General features: G+C 45.3%; 1 protein-coding gene across 3 annotated transcripts in view; it reads right to left on the bottom strand.

Moving 5' to 3' along the window:
- Window positions 1-15,680, bottom strand: part of DYM (dymeclin) — a 382,495-nt gene extending 366,815 nt beyond the window's left edge. Inside the window, exon 1 of one of the 3 annotated variants that reach the window (XM_056543831.1) lies at window positions 15,187-15,680. The gene's annotated coding sequence lies outside the window, so the exon portion shown is untranslated. The remainder of the gene's footprint in view (window positions 1-15,186) is intronic. The other 2 variants (XM_056543823.1, XM_056543838.1) reach the window with 2 other exon arrangements.
- Between the last annotated feature and the right edge of the window lie 5,927 nt (window positions 15,681-21,607).

Here is a 21,607-nt window from a genome sequence, read left to right on the forward strand (position 1 = left end):
AACTCAGGATCAGTACAGGATAAGTAATGTAATGTATATACACAGTGACCCCACCAGCAGAATAGTGAGTACAGTTCTGGGATATAATACAGGATATAACTCAGGATCAGTACAGGATAAGTAATGTAATGTATGTACACAGTGACACCACCAGCAGAATAGTGAGTACAGCTCTGGGATATAATACAGGATATAACTCAGGATCAGTACATGATAAATAATACATTATACCTCAAAGTGATTGAACTTCTCGAAATGTCATAATACAAGTTCCAGTTTTCAACCATGTAATAATGCATTTTCCCTGGCGATGACACATGGAGAACCTGCAGCAGCACTGAAAGGGATTACTCTTTGCACACAATAGCTACTCAGGAATAGATCTTCATGTATCTGACAGGGATATTCTTAAAGTGACAACAAAAAGCGCCCAAGGGGAAAATAAGATAGTCTTCCCACGTGCCTGTATCCCTATCTGTTGATGAGACACCTGACTTTAAACTCCTCCCCCCCCCCCCCCAAGTACCTGTGGATATGCAATTCCTTTCTATTAACACGTTACAATTACAAGAACTTGAAAAGGACCCTAGATCATAACATATCCAGCGTCCCTATGGCTATGATATGGAAAGCATTAATTGGGTTATCCCATTGAAAAGGAAAACATTCTAGAATAAAAGGGACTACATGGGGATGATCACTGAAGTTTATCTTTTCATGAAAAGATTTTATAAACCCACCTGGTTTAGTTAGATTAACCCTTCTGTGTTGTGACAAGGTGATTTTGGGCTCTCATAGCTGTTATTGAGCCCCTGAGAGTCCACTCCATGGTGTGCAGCTATTTTTATTTTCTGCATTTCTGGGAGCAGGACCAAGGCTAAGCTGTTTGCCAATAGTACACACACAGATACTTCCTTCCTTACTTCTCTAGCCAATAACAGCACAGCACCTCCTCCTCCTCTCTGCTTTACCATGGCCTAGTGCTGGAGAAAGTTCACTGGACTGAACAGGCTGCACTCTAATTGGGATAATTTACACACAACACTACTACAGACGGCATGTGGAGAGAGATGAGGTTACTGAGACACTGGCTTTGCAAGGAGCTATGTAAGCAGAAACGCAAGAAACCACAGCACATCAAGGAAAGCGTTACACTAAGAACTGAATTACCAAGATGAAAGGGAAGCCTTGGTTAACCTTTCAGACACATTGCGGATGCTTTAGAGCAGTGTTTCCCAAGTGCAGTCCTCAAGTACGCCCATGAGGTCATATTTTCAGGATTTTCTTAGTGTTTCATAGGTGATATAATTGTGGTGATGCTGAATGCAATGTCCATAATGATATCACCTGTGAAAGACTGAGGAAATCCTAAAAATACTTGAGGACTGTGGTTGGGAAACACTAATCTGGAGAAAAGCCTCAGCCCAGGCTCTCTCCCTCCTCTCCGGCCCAAAGCAGAAGCTTAGATCACCCTTACTACCTGTGCTTTTTCCTTTTCTCTCTGTTGTAGACAAGGACTAAGCCTAACAACAGGCAGCAGCTTGCAGAGAACTGAGACATCTACTGGCTAAGACTAAAGAACTGATCAAGTTACAAAAATGTTACAGAGAATATCACATGAAAAGTTTTTTTGTTTTTTTTTAAATAACTTTTGAAAATAATTTTAATTCCTCCTATATGTAAAGGCTGGCCATATAAAAATAATAAACCTTAAAAGGGGTACTCCGCCCCTAGACATTTTATCCTGTATCCCAGCGGACGGACCCCCTGAGATCTCCGGCCCAGCACCACGCTTTCTGAACCTTTATATTCAGAATGTCGGCTGTGCAAAGCTTCAGGCGACCATGGTCGTCACGCCCCCTCCATTATTGTCTATGGGAGGGGGTGTGACGGCTGTGGTTGCCCGTAATCCACATTCACAGAGTTTCATCCATGCATGTGGATTACTGGGGTTCCGGGCCGAAGATCCTTTGGATAGGGGATACGATGTCTAGGGGCAGAGTACTTTCTGCAGCTCCCACGATGCAGCTCGAATCGCTTTCCCATCCTCTGGCCCTGGTCGCCTTCCGGCTTTTGGTGCCCGACAACTCAAACTGTGCTGAGCTTATGGGCGGCCACAGCGATGTCCTGCCTTGGCCGGAGTTTTGACCATAGTCCCCCTTTAAAAGTTATTTTCCAGCACTACTAACTTATCAGAGGTCAACTACTGGCACCCCAGTCAATCAGCCGACTAAATGGGAGCACCATGTCCCCTCATTCAATGTATTCCAATCAGTATGCCTTCAGTGGTTGCAAAACTACAACTCCCAGCATGACCGGACAGCCATTGGAGTTGTAGTTTTGCAATAGATGGAGGCAACCTGGTTGGGAAACACTGCCTCAACTGGTGCCAGAAAGTTAAACAGATTTGTAAATGACTTCTATAAAAAAAAATCTTAATCCTTCCTGTACTTATTAGCTGCTGAATACTACAGTGGAAATTCTGGTCCGTTTGAAACACAGAGCTCTCTGCTGACATCATGAGCACAGTGCTCTCTGCTGACATCTCTGTCCATTTTAGGAACTGTCCAGAGTAAAAGGAAATCCCCATAGCAAACATATGCTGTTCTGGACAACTCCTAAAATGGACAGAGATGTCAGCAGAGAGCACTGTGCTTGTGATGTCAGCAGAGAGCTCTGTGTTTCAAAAAGAAAAGAATTTCCGCTGTTGTATTCAGCAGCTAATAATTACAGTAAGGATTAAGATTTTTTTAATAGAATTAATTTACAAATCTACATAATGTATGGAGACATATATGAAATGTCCGGCACAGCTCCGGCAAGCAAGGGCGGTATGCAGTAATGGTAGGATTCGTGTGAAGGAGTACGGTGAGACCAACACAGGTGCTAGTACAGGGTGCAGGTAAGAAAGGCACAAATCGCTGTAGTATCCAAGCAGTAGAAGAAAACCGCACTCACCCGTACGTTGTGCACCGAGACCGGCAGGAACGCCAAAGACACACACACACGTGAAGTTACAGCTGTTTCACGGGACTAGCCCGCTCAGTCTGACGAAGCGGGTTAGTCCCGTGAAACAGCTGTAACTTCACGTGTGTGTGTCTTTGGCGTTCCTGCCGGTTACCTGCGCCTGGTGTTCATTTTATGATCTTCACGCAATAAAGTCTCGGTGCACAACGTACGGGTGAGTGCGGTTTTCTTCTACTGCTTGTAATTTACAAATCTGTTTAACTTTCTGTCACCAGTTGATTTAAAAAAATAAAAAAGTTTTTCACCGGAGTACCCCTTTAATTATTTCCCAGGAAAAGTGCTGGATTTGTAGTAGTGGTTGTTCCTTGCATTACAACTCAATTCCAATTTTTTTTGTGTATGCAACACTCAGTTTTTCTGATTAAAAGTTTATTAATTTTATATTAATGGACAGATTAACATAGGTATGCAATGCCTGTCCATGCTTAGTGTGGCACACACACATAATGCAAAGACTAAGTGAACTTCTCTCCTTTTTATCTGCTTTCAGGTGTGATTTTTATATTGCCCACACCTGTTACTTGCCCCAGGTGAGTTTAAAGGAGCATCACATGCTTGAAACAATCTTATTTATCCACAATTTTGAAAGGGTGCCAATAATTTTGTCCAGCCCATTTTGGGAGTTTGGTGACATTATGTCCAATTTGCTTTTTTCCCCTCCCTTTTTTGGTTTAGTTCCAATACACACAAAGGAAATAAACACATGTATAGCAAAACATGTGTTACTGCAATCCTTTTCTGTGAGAAATACTTCATTGGGGTGCCAACATTTCCTTCCATGACTGTATATGTGTTGTCTGGCACCAACCCAGACAACCCATGTGGTTGGTGTCACTGTATGTACTATCCATCAATGTGAAAGGGTCCTCCTACAACAACATAACGGTGATACTGTATATGGACACTGCATCTACATCTCCGCTCCCTGGAAACAATACCATGACAACAAACCAAAAAGGCTGCAGAAGAAAGACAGCAGAACAGAATTAAGGCTTCTTCTTACTACAGAAAACACAAGTTTTTCTATTTATTATTAAAATATATATATATATATATATATATATATATATATATATATATATATATATATATATATATATATATACACACACACACACACACACACGACTACTGTGTCCAGATGTGACAATGCCTGATGAAGATGAAATGTCATTTTCTTTGGCCAAAAAAAACAGACGCCCTTGATAACTATGACACCTATCGACCTGATTGGCAGGGAGGCACCAGGGGCTGTAGCTGCAACCACATGGTGATGCACCCGTATCATGTGCAGGGGAGACAAAAATAGAGAAGGGGTGCACGGTAATTATAACCCGACCACTGCACCAACCTTGTAGGGTTATGCTTGGAATAGTCACAAAACTATGACAAGAATATACCATATTTTTCGCCCTATAGGACACACCGGCATATAAGACGCACCTATTTTAAAGGTCCAAAATCTAGGGGGAAAAAAAAAAAAGATTCTGAACCCAACAGTGATCTTCAACCTGCGGACCTCCAGATGTTGCAAAACTACAACTCCCAGCATGCCCGGACAGCCGTTGTGCTGGGAGTTGTAATTTTGCAACATCTGGAAGTCCGCAGGTTGAAGACCACTGGTAAAGGAGGTAATACTCACGTGTCCCCGCCCTGGATGTCGCCCCATCGCTGTCACCGCATCCCCGTGGTGTCCCCGACGCTCCAGACGTCTTCTTCCCCGAGATCCACGCTCTCCGTCGCCGTCATCACGTTGCTACGCACATTGCTACTATTGGATGACGGGACGGCGTGCGCGACAACGTGATGACGTCGAAGGAGAGCGCCGGCCATAAAGGGGATCCCGGCACGGAGAAGACACAGAGGAGGCAGGTAAGGTCTCTCCCGGTGTCCTGTAAGCTGTTCGGGACGCCGCGATTTCACCACGGCAGTTAGTGTTATTTTCGCTTCAGATGTGGCGGTCAGCTTTGATCGCCACATCTGAAGGGTTAATACAGGGCATCACCGCGATTGGTGATGTTCTGTATTAGCGGCGGGTCCCGGCCGTTGATGGCCGCAGGTATTCGCCGTATAAGACACACCAACTTTTCCCCCTTTTTGGGGAAGAAAAAGTGCGTCTTATACAGCGAAAAATACGGGTAAGTGTAAAAGTCTGCACTGTGGACCCCAATAACCACGAGGTAGCAGAACAAAAAAACGCACAGAGACGGAGCAAAAATAGGGTCTTTTAGACGCTTCTGTAGGTTTCATGTCCGAGTCACCACAGAGGACGTACGGCTCCATAGCAATAACTTATCAAAATTTGGACAACACGTTTCGCACTTGTGCTTTCCTCAGGTCCACAAAAAAAACACCTTCTGGGGTGTGAGTGCCTGAGTGCACCTCTGTGTCTCTATATGCATATCACCCCAATTTTACTATTGGGAACCTAACCCGCTTTGGTCAGGTTGTGCGCCAAAATAAACCTACAGACCCGACAAACCTGAAAAGGTGGTGGGAACGGCTGGAAAAGCAGGTGTGGTCGGTCCCAAAAGGAGTGTTCTCTCAACCCAACCTATTTACTACTGAATTCACACAAAATCCTGGGAATATATGGCTGAAAATACGTGTGTGTGCGGGGATGCACCAAAATGTTGGCTGCAGAAAGTTATCTGCTAATGCTCTGTAGTATTGTAATATTGCAGAAGCTGGAGGCACCCCTGGTTGGGAAACACAGGTCCACAGGATAGGGGATAACAAGGTGATGGGTGGGGGTCTGCAGAGGTCAGTTGTCCTGAGTGTATAGAGATGTAGGGAGAGATTTATTAAAACCTTGAAGTTGCTGAGTTGCACATAGTAACCAATCAGATCGCTTCTTTCATTTTTAACAAGGCCTCTGCAAAATAAAAGTAGCGATCTGATTGGTTGCTATGAGCAACTGGGCAACTTTTCCTTTACACAGGTTTTGATAAATCTCCCCCGTAGTGCACATACTTAGCCACTGTCACTGTTTATTAGGGATGTCCCGATACCAATTTACAAGAACAAGTACCGATAATTTTTTTTTTTTTAAGTACTCGCAGGGTTTTTTTTTTTTTATAGGAAAAAGGGGTGTTTTTTTTAGTTTTTATTAGAGGAAGTGCCTCCATAGGGGACTATTACATGCAGTCTGTAGATTGCATACACTGTTCAATGATACGCCATAGCACAGCATGGATCAGTGTTATCGGTGCTCCTTTACTACTGCCTGCCATTGCTAGCAGCAGTAAAGGAGCGACAATTGGACGGCACAGTAAGGAGCCTCCGGCTGTCTTCACCGCAGTGATCCCGATCGGCATCCCTGAGCTAACCGGCAGAAAATTTAGGAATATTAGACGCCGCAATCAACTTTGATCGTGGCGTATATATGGCGGGGACTGTGATACACACAGGGGGAGATGAGGGGACAGTAATGACTGTGATACACACAGGGGGAGATGAGGGGACAGTAATGACTGTGATACACACAGGGGGAGATGAGGGGACAGTGATGACTGTGATACACACAGGGGGAGAAGAGGGGACAGTGATGACTGTGATACACACAGGGGGAGATGAGGGGACAGTAATGACTGTGATACACACAGGGGGAGATGAGGGGACAGTAATGACTGTGATACACACAGGGGGAGATGAGGGGACAGTAATGACTGTGATACACACAGGGGGAGATGAGGGGACAGTAATGACTGTGATACACACAGGGGGAGATGAGCGGACAGTAATGACTGTGATACACACAGGGGGAGATGAGGGGACAGTAATGACTGTGATACACACAGGGGGAGATGAGGGGACAGTAATGACTGTGATACACACAGGGGGAGATGAGGGGACAGTGATGACTGTGATACACACAGGGGGAGATGAGGGGACAGTGATGACTGTGATACACACAGGGGGAGATGAGGGGACAGTGATGACTGTGATACACACAGCGGGAGATGAGGGGACAGTGATGACTGTGATACACACAGGGGGAGATGAGGGGACAGTGATGACTGTGATACACACAGGGGAGATGAGGGGACAGTGATGACTGTTATACACACAGGGGGAGATGAGGGGACAGCAATGACTGTGATACACACAGGGGAGATGAGGGGACAGTAACGACTGCGACACAGGGGGAGATGAGGGGACAGTAATGACTGTGACACACGGGGAGATGAGGGGACAGTAATGACTGTGATACACACAGGGGGAGATGAGGGGACAGTAATGACTGTGATACACACAGGGGGAGATGAGGGGACAGTAATGACTGTGATACACACAGGGGGAGATGAGGGGACAGTAATGACTGTGATACACACAGGGGGAGATGAGCGGACAGTAATGACTGTGATACACACAGGGGGAGATGAGGGGACAGTAATGACTGTGATACACACAGGGGGAGATGAGGGGACAGTAATGACTGTGATACACACAGGGGGAGATGAGGGGACAGTGATGACTGTGATACACACAGGGGGAGATGAGGGGACAGTGATGACTGTGATACACACAGGGGGAGATGAGGGGACAGTAATGACTGTGATACACACAGGGGGAGATGAGGGGACAGTGATGACTGTGATACACACAGCGGGAGATGAGGGGACAGTGATGACTGTGATACACACAGGGGGAGATGAGGGGACAGTGATGACTGTGATACACACAGGGGAGATGAGGGGACAGTGATGACTGTTATACACACAGGGGGAGATGAGGGGACAGCAATGACTGTGATACACACAGGGGAGATGAGGGGACAGTAACGACTGCGACACAGGGGGAGATGAGGGGACAGTAATGACTGTGACACACGGGGAGATGAGGGGACAGTAATGACTGTGACACACAGGGGGAGATGAGGGGACAGTAACGACTGCGACACAGGGGAGATGAGGGAACAGTAATGACTGTGATACACACAGGGGGAGATGAGGGGACAGTGATGACTGCGACACAGGGGAGATGAGAGGGGACACTAATGTTTGATCATGTGTCACATAAAGTCATGTTGCGTGATGTCCTGGCTCATAGATTCTTAATAAATTTGCTATATCATATTGGTGATCGTTCACACCAGCCGTCTACAACTCACACACCATCGCTACAGACCACAGCCCCGACATGCCTCAACGGGTATACAGATAAACATATTACACACAGGAATCTCACCAACAAACTTCTTAGCTTGTGAATTTTTCCTGTTCGCCTTTTTAGACCCCCTAAGGGCCCTTCACAGTAACCAAAAAATTTCCTTTAAAAATTCCTCAGCGCATCCGCGCCATTCAAATTGTGATGTTATGTGAAACGAAAAAGAAAACCTAACTGTTTGTGGGGCATTTGTTTTTCATTTTTAGTTTGTCATGACTGACACACCGCGCTTATGCTGTCCTTTGTGCCAAGTACCAGATGGCAGTGGAATTTGTGCGGTGCAGAAGAATCCTATTGAAAACAATAGGACTCCGCTGCAATGGAAACTCCATGTTGACGTTTTCCACCGGATTCCGCTCGGAAATTCCACCGTGTGAACAAGGCCTAAAGGGTATCTGCACACTGAGGTATATCTGCTCAGCTTTATTCCGAACAGACATTCCACTTGCAGCAGCCTCCTATTGTTCTTACATGGGATTTTGGTGCACTGGTAAAAAGTGTCAGATTCAGTCAAGAGGAATGGCGCACATTTGAGTATTCTTAGTGGTGATTGATATCGGCGTCGCCTGCTACATGCGGAATTTCACTATTCCTTAGAGTGCACGCACCCATACTGTGGCGAACAGTAGTGCCATTGATTTAATGGGGTTATCCATAATTACAAGATAGAGCTAAATTCTTCAGAAAACAGCACCACACTTGTCCTCAGGTTGTGTGTGTTACTGCAGCTCAGTTCCACTGAAGTAATTCCGCACACAACCTGAGGACAGGTTTTGTTTTGAAAGAAATTTGCTCTTTTTTGGATAATATCTTTAATGGTCACCTAGGGGGAGATTTTTCATGCTTTCCTTACATTTTTTTGCCTAGTTCGTTTTTGTGCAAACATTTTGCACAATTTCGAAACAGACAACTTTGGCAAAAGTAACTGTGAAATGCAGTCAGGGATGTGGAAATCCAATATCGCCCGACCCCGGGACATGCAGTTCCAGGCGCCGGGCAGGTGAATGTTTCAAGCTTTTAGCCCTGCTTCAGACAAGCAGGGCCGGACCTGAAAGCCCTCGACAAGTAGGGCGCAGTTCAGGGTATATGGAGCGGGCTCCTGACTCAAGCTTGCTTCATACCTGGTGGCCCACAGCTGTTTGCCGCTATTATCTGGCATGCGGTAATCGCCGCAGCCAGCTATTAACCCCTTTAGGTGGCCACTGTTTAGACTGACAGTGGCGTCCAAAGGGTCATGTAAATGCTCCCTGGTGGTCTAGAGGGTGGTTGGTCACCCCGCAGCGCGATACACTGTGGGAGTAGCCGGAGGGCTTACCTCTGCTTCCCTAGGGACCATGGCTCTGTCATTGATAGAGCCTGGCTGGACCAGGCTATATCAATGGAGCGCAGAGCACACAGATCAATGGAGTTCAACAGAACAGCATTGATCTGTATGAGGAATCTAATGATTTCTTCTTAAAGTTGAAGTCTCGAGGAAAAAAACGTATCCCCTAGCCGCAGGATAGGGGATAAGTTTTAGATCGCGGGAGGTCTGACCACTGGGGCCCCCCGCGATCTCCTGTATGGAGCCCCATCTCTCCTCCACATCAGTGCAAGATGACCCTCGCCCGAAGCGAGCTCCACCACACCCCCTCCATATAGCTCTATGGGAGCCGTTCCGCTATCTTCGGTAGAGATGAGTGAACTTACAGTAAATTCGATTCGTCACGAACTTCTCGGCTCAGCAGTTGATGACTTATCCTGCATAAATTAGTTCAGCTTTCAGGTGCTCTAGTGGGCTGGAAAAGGTGGATACAGTCCTAGGAGAGGGTCTTCTAGGACTGTATCCACCTTTTCCAGCCCACTGGAGCACCTGAAAGCTGAACTAATTTATGCAGGATAAGTCAGCAACTGCCGAGCCGAGAAGTTCGTGACGAATCAAATTTACTGTAAGTTTTCTCATCTCTAATCTTCGGCTCTCCCACAGAGCTATATATAGGGGGCATGGCAGCCCCCGATTCAGGCAGGGGTCATGACGCGCTGCTGGGAAGAGAGCCAGGGCTCCATACAGGAGATCGGGGGAGACACTAGCAGTCAGACCCCCCGCGATCTCAAAGAGGATACGTTTTTTCCCACGAGACTTTTAAAATAAAAGTTTAAAAATACTCACATTAACCTCCTTCATATTAAAAGTGCAAATCACCCCCTTTTTCTATATATAAAAAAAAAACATGTAAACATAAAAATATTTGGTATTGCCGTGGACGTAATTGTCCGAACTATTAAAATATAACATTATACATGACGTAAAAAAAAAAATTTAAAAAAAATTACCAAACCCTTGAATTGCATTTTTTTAAAATAATATTATATCCCAGAAAAAATAAAGTAATAGGGTATTTAAAATAGGATTAAAAAGTCAAATCAACACCAGAAATGGTACCAATACAAATAACAGATTACAGCACAAAAAATTTGCCATCATAAAGCCAGGTATACGAAAAACTGATAAATTGAAGGGGTCGGAAAATGGCAATAAAGAAGAAAAAAAATATCAAAAAAATTTAGAATTTTTTAAAAAATAGTAAAATGTGACGGAAACTAAACAAATCTGGTATTGCTGTAATTAGGACGACCTAAAGTATCAAAATAACATGTTAGCACAACCACAATGTAAATGGCATAAAAAAGAAAACCACCACATTTGCAAAAAAAAATTCAAATTTTCACGTCACCAATATTTATTTTTTATATTTTTTTTTGGAGCATACGTTATGGAAAAATAAAAAAAAGTGTCATTACAAAGTACAATGGTTCCTGCAAAAAACAAGTCCCCATATGAGTCTGTAGATGGAAAAATAAAAGTTATGGCTATTATGGGGCAAGGAGGAAAAAATGGAAATTGACCCCGACAAGTAGATTGTGCTCCCGTGTGAGTCCCTTGGACAAGTAGTTTTTCTTTAAATTTCCACACCCCTGGCAGTGCTTCATTCTTGACTTTGCAGCGGACGAGATTTATAAACCGCGTCTTTTTAAAAAAGGTGCAAATATAATGCACAAGCATAAAAAAAAAAAAAAAAAAAAAAAAAAATTCATACCACTTCTGCCTTGCCTTAGAAAAGCGACATCCTACAGCAAGTTCTGAGGTGGTCTTTCATGTGTGCTAAATTTATCAAAGCACCATTTTGATAAATTTGGCGCACATAAGCCAAAAAGGCAGCAAAAAAAAAAAAAAAAACTGCCGCACACGGACACATAGGAAAAGTTGCCCAGTAGCCCATAGCAACCAATCAGATCGCTTTTTTTTATTTTTATTTGCAGAGGCCTTGTTAAAAATTTAAGAAGCTGATTGGTTGCTATGGGCAACTTTACCTGGTTTTGATAAATTTCCCCCTATGTGTCCGTGTGCAGTCACTTCACGGCAGTTTTTTTTTTTTTTTTGCTGTCTTTTTGGCTTACGTGCGCCAAATTTATCAAAACGGTGCCTACATAGTAAAACAAAAAAGAACAAAAGATGTGTCTGCACTCACCACGATTGTAAAGTTCAATTCATGCTTTTATTGTCAATACAACATCTTCGAACTAAATCGAGGTACAAATCTTCACCTGGGGTGCAGGGAGGGAGAAACGTCTAGACAGCCGACAGCAGGAGCGTATAGCTAGAGCTAGTTGTTGTCTTGCACCCCACGTTTCTATCACCGGGACTTACTTATAGTGCATATCTTTGCAACCAGCTAAGGTATATAGACATTTGAGTACCCATCCCCCATTCTTTGTTTTTTGGATCCGTTGCCTACACCCGGTCCACTTTCCGCTGCTAGACCCCAATTTAACAGGACTTAATAGAGCAGTAGAACATGTTGTGTCCCATTAGATTAGTTGACACTAACCGGAGAAAACTCAGGTGACTACGTTTGGACCATTAACCCCTTAACGACGCAGGACGTAAATGTAGGTCCTGGTGATGTGGTACTTAATGCACCAGGATGTACATTTACGTCCTATACATAACCGCGAGCATCGGAGTGATGTCCGGATCATGCGCGGCAGGTCCCGGCTGCTGATAGCAGCCAGGGACCCGCCGGTAATGGGCGACATCCGCGGATGTCCACCATTAACCCCTCAGATGCCATGATCAATACAGATGACGGCATCTGCAGCATTGTGGACACTAAAATGGATGATCGGATCGGCCGCAGCGATTCGATCATCCAGAATGGCGAACGGAGATCCCCTCACCTGCCTCCGCTGCCTTCCATGGGTCTTCTGCTCTGGTCTGAGATCGAGCAGATGACCGATAATACTGATCAGTGCTATGTCCTATGCATAGCACTGAACAATATTAGCAATAGAATGATTGCTATAAATAGTCCACTGTGGAGACATAAGTGTTAAAAAAATAATAATAAAAAATAAATAAATAAAAAATTAGAAAAACCTCTCCCCCAATAAAAACATAAATTGTCCCATTTTCCCTATTTGCCACTCATAAATTGTAAAAATAATATAATGTAATATACATATTTGGTATCACCATGTGCGTAAATATCCGAACTATTAAAATATAATGTTAATGATAACGTACGGTGAACGGCGTGAACGTAAAAAAAAAGGCCAAAATTGCTGCTTTTTTATAACATTTTATTCCCCATAAAATTGATTTAAAAAAAAGGTATTAAAAGTTTTAAATAAGCAAATATGGTATCAATAAAAAGAACAGATCATGGCGCAAAAAATGAGCCCTCATACCGCCCCTTATACAGAAAAATTAAAAAGTTATAGGTCTTCAAAATAGGGGGATTTTAAACGTACTAATTTGGTTAAACAGTTTGCGATTTTTAAGCACAACAGTAATAGAAAAGTATGTTGTTATCATGGGTATCATTTTAATCGTATTGACCCAAAGAATAAAGAACACACGTCATTTTTACCATAAATTGTACGGCGTGAAAACGAAACCTTCCAAAATTAGCAAAATTGCGGTTTTCTTTTTAATTTCCCCACACAAATAGTATTTTTTTGGTTGCCCCATACATTTTATGGTAAAGTGAGTGATGGCATTACAACGGACAACTGGTCACGTAAAAACAAGCCCTCATACTAGTCTGTGGATGGAAATATAAAAGTTATGATTTTTTTTAAGGTGAGGAGAAAAAGACGAAAACTAAAAAATAAAATTGTCCTTAAAGCGTACCCGTCAGATCCAACAAAAATATATATTTTTAAATATATCACTCAGTACCTAATCCTGACCATGTACATCTAATTTTTATGTGTCTAGCATCTTGATTTATTTTTTTTATTACACTTTTAATTTAGCTCACTTGTCTGAATTCCTCTCAAAGGGAGGGGGTGTGGCCTCACTGTGCAGGTCTACGCCCCCTCCCTCAGTATACTGTCTGCTCACATCTTCCCTAGCATTAGCAAAACTACAACTCCCAGCATGTCCTCACTGACAGTAGCGGGACACAAGCTGACAGTGGGAGGATTTTTCCTCCAACTATGAGCCCTGCGCTCACAGCTGTCAATCAAGGAAGTGTGTCCATGACAGAGGTGATGACGCATGGACACAGCAGGACTTGTATGTGTCCAAGCATTCAGTATGAAATACTGAAAATTTTCTAATGAAAGCAATTGCAAAACCTATTGGTTATACATGCTTTACAACATATCAAAAGTTTTTGTATCTGACAGTGCCCATTTAAGGCCCAAATGGGCTGAGTCCTTAAGCGGTTAAAATAAATGGCGCTACATGCTGCTGTACGCCACAGAATACATCAGATGGATACCTGTAAAGGATGCGGTGTGAACCCGGCCTCATAGTCACTGGGTTACAGTGGCATTCTGACCCAAAGACCAGATCCACCTGAAACAAATTTAAAGGGATACTCCAGTGTTAAACAAGTTGTTTTCAAATTAACTGGTGCCAGAAAGTTAAACAGATTTGTAAACTACTTCTATATAAAAATCTTAATCCTTCCAGTACTTATCAGCTGCTGTATGCCTCACAAGAAATTGAGTTGTTCTTTCTAGTCTGATCACAGTGCTCTCTGCTGACACCTCTGTCCATGTCAGGAACTGTCCGGAGTAGGCGCAAATCCCCATAGCAAACCTATCCTGCTCTGCACAGTTCCTGACATGGACAGAGGTGGCAGCAATGAGCACTGTGGTCAGACTGGAAAGAACTACACAACTTCTTCTGCAGCACACAGCAACTGATCTGTTTAACTTTCTGGCACCAGTTGATTAGAAAATTATTTTTTTTCCCCCCCCACCGGAGTACCCCTTTAAAATTCGGGCAAATCTCATATCATTTTAAAAACCCTCCCTGTAATGACAGCAAGCAGAGATCTTGAAAACCAGCATCATATAGGAAGCTAAAGTATATCAGAGAGCTTCCGTCCTTGTATGCTGGTTAAAGCAGCATTTCCCAACCAGTGCGCCTCCAGCTGTTGCAAAACTACAACTACCAGCATGCCCGGACAGCCAACGGCTGTCCGGGCATGCTGGTAGTTGTAGTTTTGCAACAGCTGGAGGCGCACTGGTTGGGAAACTCCGGGATGACCAATATTGCTGTTTTGCTTTCTGAAACATCGCCACCCACTGCCCACAAGGCCTTGTCTGGTATTGCAGCTCCACAAGCGTCATGTGTGGCATAACCAGCAGGGGGCGCTCTTACCAATACAGGAAGCATTAGGAAAGGACCCTATAGAAACTCAGGGGCCCCTGCTGAACACTTACACAGACAGTCTGCATATTAGATGCACTACAACAACTATCATGACTTGGCCGGTGACGGTTTCCATTTGCTGACGGTTTCCACCAGTCATTACTCCCTATACAGCTCTAGGTGACCGGGGGACCCATCCTCCATCCTCTCCCATCACTAATACACAAGTCCCCGGGATGTGAAGTATGTATAGACTACAGAGGGCCATATAAGAGTGTATGAAGGGGGGGTGAGAGACCTGCTGGAGGACACAGTGGCGCCCCCTGTGCCTGCTCCCTCACCTGTGTCACCCGGTCTCTGTACACACAGTCACAGCCTCTTCCTCTCCTGTCACTAGGATGCAGCCGCCATCACTCCACGTCGCTGCAGACAGCTGCGTCACCAGCGTCACGTGACCGGGGAGAAGCAGGAGGAGGGGGCGTGCCCTAACTACACTGAGCGTGGGTATGCAAATCACAAGTGAAGGGGGCGGGGTATTGTTAAAGATCAACGACCTGCGCATGACAGCTGTGGGCGGGGATATGTAAAACAACGGGATGGGCGGTACTATAAATAATGAGGGGTGTGGTTTAAAAAAAATAAAAAGTGAATGCCGCCTGGAGTGGGCGCGGTTATGTAAAATAACGAGAAATGGGCAGAACCGTATAAATAGGGACTACGACGTGAGAACGCGGAGTGGGCGGGGTGTGGTGCACGCTATATTGAGATTGTATGGGGTGGGCGTGTTGATGGGCGGAGCATTACAATAGGCGGTAACAGATGGTTCTGAACTGGGCGTGGCTATGTGCGCTAGACCAGGAGGGGGCGTGGTAACTGTCAAAGAAAGGCACGTGTGTAGGCATGCAAACCATTATGGGGAAGAATGATCAAAACCTGTGTAGCGGGAGAGTGGTGCAGTTGCCCATAGCAACCAATCAGATTGCTTCTTTCGTTTTACATAAAAGAAGCAAGCTGATTGGTTGCCATGGGCAACCACCCCACCATTACTCTGCACAGGTTTTGATAAATCTCCCCCTATATGTACAAACAGACCAGTGTTTCCCAACCAGGGTGCCTCCAGCTGTTGCAAAACTACAACTCCCAGGCTGTCCGGGCATACTGGGAGTTGCAGCTTTGCAACAGCAGGAGGTACCCTGGTTGGGAAACACTGACCAGATCAATACCTGTCCACACCACACAGGTTCTGCGGCCCAGTGATTACAGTGCAGTTACATCCAGTGACTACAGAGGGCGTCTGCTCTCATAGGAGTCCTTCTCTTTCTTTACTTCTCCATCTGGCCCAGACCATCATGACGAATTCTTCCAGCCACAACTCCACACACATTAGTGGTTGTCCTGTGTGCCTTAAAGGAGTAGTCCAGTCCTGAAAAACTTATCCCCTATCCTAAGGATAGAGGAGAAGTTTCAGATCGCGGGGGGTCCGACCACTGAGGCCCCCTGCGATCTCCTGTACGGGGGCCCCGGTAGCCCACGGGTAGGTAGCGCGTTGACCACCGCACGAAGCGGCGGCTGACACACCCCCTCAATACAACTCTATGGCAGAGCCAGAGCACTGCCTTCGGCAATTTCCCGCTCTGCCATAGAGTTGTATTGAGGGGGCGTGTCGGTGTTCGCTTTGTGCGGTGGTCAACACGCCCCCTTCCCGCGGGCTTCCGGGGCCCCATACAGGAGATCACGGGGGGCCCCAGCGGTCGGACCGCCGCTATCTGAAACTTATCCACCATTCCTTAGGATAAGGGATACCTTTTTCAGGACTGGACCACTCCTTTAACCCATTCAGGACACAACCAATTTTCATATTTGCATTTTACATTTTTTTTTATCCCCGCTTTTATGAGCCATAACTCTTATTTTTTCATCCTCAGACCCATATAAGGGCTAGTTTTTTTTTTCACAATTAATTGTACTTTGTAGCGATACCTTTAATTTCACCATAAAATCTATGAAGTTTCTATGCCGTGTGCTTTATTGTAAAACTGAAAATTTCTCTTTATTCTGTGGATTAATAAAATTAAAATGATACTAGGAAGGTTCCGATACCGACACAGGACTTGTAATTGTGATCGGGGCTTACACATTCGTACTCATGGTAACAATGATATATACTTACTTGTTAAGTACACATTATGACTTAACCTATCGGTCTGAGATGTGCCCGATGACCGCGACGGAGGCCATACCTTGAGAGGGCATGCCCTGTAATGGATGAAATGAAGAATAAAAGAGGAAAAAGAGAGGGAGGGTTGGGAGGGGTCCGCAAACGTCACGAACGGCCCACTGATAGGAGGTAGGGGCGTTATATAACCCTGCCCCCGCCCACAACCCTATGTGCCGCCTGACGTGCGAGGGGGGTGGAGATGTTACCGCCCCTCTCACAAATACAGCCTAACTAGGCTTCATACTTGTGATCGGGGCTTACACATTGGTACTCGTGATAACAATGATATATACTTACTTGTTATGTACACAGTATGACTTAACCTATCGGTCTAAGATGTGCCTGATGACCGCGACAAAGGCCATACCTTAAGAGGGCAAAAAGTAAATCTAGTAGGGAATTAAATCCCTACCCTAGCATTGACCAAGATAAAGCTCTGATATTGAGATGGAATTGGTGAAGCGAACTGACTGGCCCAGGAATCGATGCCTGGAAACTGAAGAGTGTAGTAGTCATGCCCACCCCCGACCGAAACCAGAGTTGGCACTTGAGCAAGGTCAGGCCAAACCCCCAGCCGATGTCTGCTTGTAGCATGCTGCCTAATATCAGTGCGGGAGTGAAACACTGTGACCTATCAGGCCTGATGAATCCCATCATGTTCCTGCTAATAAGTGGCAGAATATATAACTGTTAGCATATAGGCACAATCACCACCCCCCCGATTACCCTTGGCGTTGAACAGCCTAATTGCCTGTAGATCAAACAATATCCGAACACCTTACCTGAAAACTAAGCCAACCCAATGCCCCATTCCTAACACCACTGCCTCATGAATGGTGTCCCAATGCGAGTGACCCACTAGCTATCCTGTCTGTAATTTGCCTACCCAAATGTACCTGCAGACACTACCGCTCTGTGCCTGAGTCGTCGTGCCCACAAGCTGGACAATTGTGCAAATGATAATTCCGGTGAAGAAGGCGCTAATAGGGCCCTCGACCGTGTGAATGGACTCATGTTGGAAACATGTTGGTGACAACCTGTGTGGTGTATCCCCTGGCAGACGTGTTGTCACACATGGTGACCCCATGTGTGTGGCGAGTTGCACTTGCTCACTCGTGGTCTATTGCTTTGCGACTGTGTCAGTAGTGTAGACCTGCGTGAGCCTTACCCTGCGGACGTGGCAGGCATGAAGGGTAACAAACCTATGTCGGAATGTTGCTCTGAAGACGTGTCGGTAACAATAACCTGCGTGGCAACTCCCCCTGCAGACGTGGCAGGCATAACAGGTAAGCAACCACCTATGTGTCGTAATGTTATTGCTCTGAAGACATGTCAGTAACGATAACCTGAATGGAGCCTCCCCCTGCAGACATGGCAGGCAAAACGGGAAAACAACCACCTGTGTGGTGTAATGTTATTGCTCTGAAGACGTGTCAGTAACAATAACCTGCGTGGTACCTCCCCCTGCAGACGTGGCAGGCATAACGTGTAAGAAAACCACCTATGTGTCATAACGTTATAGCTCTGAAAACGTGTCAGTAACAATTGTTGTGTGGTATCTCCCCTGCAGATGTGGCAGGCATACCTGGTAAACAACCACCTATGCGTCGTGAAGTTATTGCTCTGAAGACGTGTCAGTAACAATAACCTGCATGGTGCCTCCCCCTGCAGATGTGGCAGGCATAACGGGAAAACAACCACTTGTGTGGCGTGATGTTATTGATCTGAAGATGTGTCAGTAACAATGACCTGCGTGGTACATCCCCCTGCAGACGTGGCAGGCATAACAGGTAAATAACCATCTATGCGTCGTGATGTTATTGCTCTGAAGACGTGTCAGTAACAATAACCTGCATGGTGCCTCCCCCTGCAGACGTGGCAGGCATAAAGGGAAAACAACCACCTGTGTGGCATAATGTTATTGCTCTGAAGACGTGTCAGTAACAATTACCTGCGTGGTACCTCCCCCTGCAGACATGGCAGACATGCCTGGTAAACAACCACCTATGTGTCGTAATGTTATTGCTCTGAAGACGTGTCAGTAACAATAACCTGCGTGGTTCATCTCCCTACAGACGTGGTAGGCATAACAGGAAAACAACCACCTATGTGTCATAATGTAATTGCTCTGAAGACGTGTCAGTAACAATAACCTGTGTGCTGCCTCTCCCTGCAGACGTGGCAGGCATAACAGGTAAACCACCTGTGTCGTGATGTTATTGCTCTGAAGAACGTTTCGGTAACAATAACCTGCGTGATGCCTCCTCCTGCAGACGTGGCAGACATGACCAGTTAAAAACCACCTGTGTGTCGTGATGTTATTGCTCTGAAGGCTTGGTAGTCATGGGAACTATAACGTAGTCCCAGCGTGGGCACCGCGAAGTTAAGAGCGTGTGAGTCGTATGATGGTATGCGTGTATGTGTACTATTACTGCATGCACTGCATGGAAGCACCCACAATGTACAATGAAAACTATGAGCATATACACTAAACCAAACGCTACCAGCTCGCCAATGCTATGCACCTTCGCATGGCACTGAGACCATGAGCGTCTGAACAACCCGAAAGCCCGAGGCGCGTGAAACACAGAGAAACAAAGCACCACACATGCACAACCAGTCCCTCGTCAAGAGTGCATGTGTGTCATGAAAAGCAATGGATGTCTGACCAACGAGAGTGCATGATTAGCAAAGAACCGTGAGCGTATGCCACCGTAAGAGCTAAGGACAAATGCACCGAACGGTATGGATGCTGATGAGAGTATGTACAGAAGGAATGGCAAAAACGTAATGTCAATGCCAAGAGCATGTGGCCGTGTAAATGCCATGAGCGGATGAGCGGTATAGATACCATTGCGTATGATCAAAATAAAATCTATTGCATGTGGACAGTATAACTGCGTGTATGAACCGTGTGCAAGCCATGAGCAAATGACAGTAAAAAATGCTAATAGCGTGTGAAAACAGTGCGGTTAACAAACACAGTGATGATGCCATGAACATATGTACATGCGATGAGCGCATGGCCACTATAGATACTGAGCTTATGACCATCATAGCGGCCATGCAGTGAATGCAACGGTATTGATGCCGACATATGACCAGTATGTGTGTTGTGATCATATGAAAGGTGCAAAATGCCATGTGCATATGACAACAAACCTGTGGGTGTGTGTACAGTATGAATATTGTGGGCATGCGATCCGTATGAATACCAAGCGTACGGGCAGTATGAATGCCATGAGTGTATGCAGAGTGTAACTGGCGCGAGTATAGCTGCCCTGGCTTATGACCAGCATGAATGCCACAATCATGTAAATGTCCTGAGCGTACCAACAGAAATGAAATGCCAGGTGGTACGCTCTCACATATATGGGTGACATGTCCCAGACTAGACCTCTTTTGGTCCCAGGTTCTGGACACGGTGCACAAGCTCACGAACATTCAACTCCCCAAAGCTCCCGCCCCATTGCTGTTGACGTTATTCCCCCCAGGCCTTCCTAAATGGTCTGTAAGACTGGCAAGATTTATGATCCAAGCGGTGCGTACGGTGGTACCAAAGCTTTGGAAATCATCATCCCCTCCCTCAGTTACGTCTTGGTTCCAGGAGATATCGCACCTACATAAAATGGAGGAATTAATTGCTGATTCCAGACACCAGGTAGAAAAACACCACTTTGGGGCCCCTGGCTTACCTTCACTGACACTGCTGAATTTAGGTCCATACACCCAGAACCGAATAGCAATTCTAGTTCCTGACTCTAAGAGGATTTGATACTGCCGCCACTCTTTTCGGCCGTGCCTGGGGACCCAGTCCGCTCGTCTCTCCTGAAGGTCAGTTCACCCACTAGTACTGTGATTGCAGCATATTACCTGTAGACATAGCTCTCTGCACTAGCCCTCTTGTCTGGTAATTCTCCTTCTTCTCCATTGTTCCCCTCTTTTTCTCTTGATCTCCTCTCCTCTTCTTCCTCTCCCCCTCTCGCACTTTTCTTTCCCTCTTCTACACTTCTTCACTCCCCCCCCCCCCTCACCCCCAAATTTATGGGTTATTGTTCCTGCAGTTTTTTATACTTTACATGCCTATGTTCGCTGCAGGTCCCGAAAGGGGATCTGTAGTAGTTAGATATTGGTTATACTAGTGCCTTACGTAGTCTCAGAACCACAGACGTTAATACCTGCCATCCTTCCAAACGTTAACAAGAGTCATGATATGGTATACTGCTCTGATTGCCGTTCCTGCTTGTCAGGGACCTCTGTAGGCATATGCTATGAGGAACTTACCTATCTACCTTGCAAGTCATATTATATTTGCATTTTGTATGCCTAACCTGTATTGGCTCACATCCCTGCATGACTTGTTTATCTTTATCTTATCTTGTCTTGTTTATCTTGTAAACTTCAATAAAATCTTTAATACAAAAAAAAAAAGAAAGAAATGAAATGAAATGCCATGAGCATAATGCATGAGATAACCGCCAGAGCGCATGGACCTGTGTAGAAACCACCGCAACTGCCCAGTGTAAAACGCCACGGCACATGAA

The sequence above is a fragment of the Hyla sarda genome, chromosome 1 (assembly GCF_029499605.1).
Source record: "Hyla sarda isolate aHylSar1 chromosome 1, aHylSar1.hap1, whole genome shotgun sequence".
Classification (NCBI taxonomy): Eukaryota; Metazoa; Chordata; class Amphibia; order Anura; family Hylidae; genus Hyla; species Hyla sarda.